This window comes from Cebus imitator, unplaced genomic scaffold, assembly GCF_001604975.1.
Source record: "Cebus imitator isolate Cc_AM_T3 unplaced genomic scaffold, Cebus_imitator-1.0 Scaffold21, whole genome shotgun sequence".
Taxonomy (NCBI): Eukaryota; Metazoa; Chordata; class Mammalia; order Primates; family Cebidae; genus Cebus; species Cebus imitator.
The window spans coordinates 4,526,070-4,526,955 of NW_016107336.1; the positions used below are offsets into that span (position 1 = coordinate 4,526,070).

An 886-nucleotide genomic window follows, 5' to 3' on the forward strand; every position below is an offset into this window, starting at 1 on the left:
ATAAAAAAAAATTATTTTCAAATTGTAGTTCTCTTCAGACACTATTTTATTTTCTCATTCTTTTATTCCTTGTATTTCAGTCCACTTTACTGAAATAAGTTTTTCTTTTATTTCTAACACTTTCCCAAATTCTGTTACTTCATTCCTGAGTTTTTCTTATTCTGGCTTATTTTGCTGTTTCATGTGTCATATCATTTTATATCTTTACGGTGATACTGTGCCCGGTGTTAGATAAACAGTGGTATTCAAAACAAAGTCCATGTCTCCAATAATCATATTTCACTAATTCCAAGCCACATTTCTTTGTTCTTGTTTCTCTTGCGTCCGTCACCCCAACTTGGAATGCTTGTTTAAACATTAAAATGTCCTCATACCCAGAGGAAGGAATGCTGTGCAGAGGCCCCAGAATAATCTAGACAGGTGCCTTGCTGGGTTTCCTGCGTATTCGCATTAGAGTGTACCCTTTTTGTCCAATCATTTTTCTTTTTTTTTTAAAATATGGAATGCTTCACGAATTTGCATATCATCCTTGTGCAGGGGCCATGCTAATCTTCTCTGTATCGTTCCAATTTTAGTATATGTGCTGCCGAAGCGAGCACTGTCCAATCATTTTTCTATCTGGCTGTCCACGCTTTGTTGAATCTAAGCATAAAAATCCACATTTTCCCTTGTTATCTTTGGGTCTTCATTCTGAAGGCTCCTGTGTCACATAAAACGATGATCAAATCAATGTCTATGCCATTTCTCCTATTAACTGCCTCCTGTCAGTGATTTTCAGTGAACCCACAGAGGGTGAAGAGGAAGCATCATCATTAATATCATCAATAAACATTCCCACAGTATTTGGCCCTTCTATGTCCTTTGTATGGTGCTGGGGATAATACGG

The 886-nt window shown here is 37.1% G+C and overlaps 1 non-coding gene across 1 annotated transcript; it reads right to left on the reverse strand.

The window, feature by feature from the left end:
* Nucleotides 1-492: 492 nt before the first annotated feature.
* LOC119470083 lies at nucleotides 493-599 on the reverse strand. Its single transcript, XR_005198958.1, has one exon. It is a non-coding gene; the product is annotated as a U6 spliceosomal RNA (small nuclear RNA).
* Between the last annotated feature and the right edge of the window lie 287 nt (nucleotides 600-886).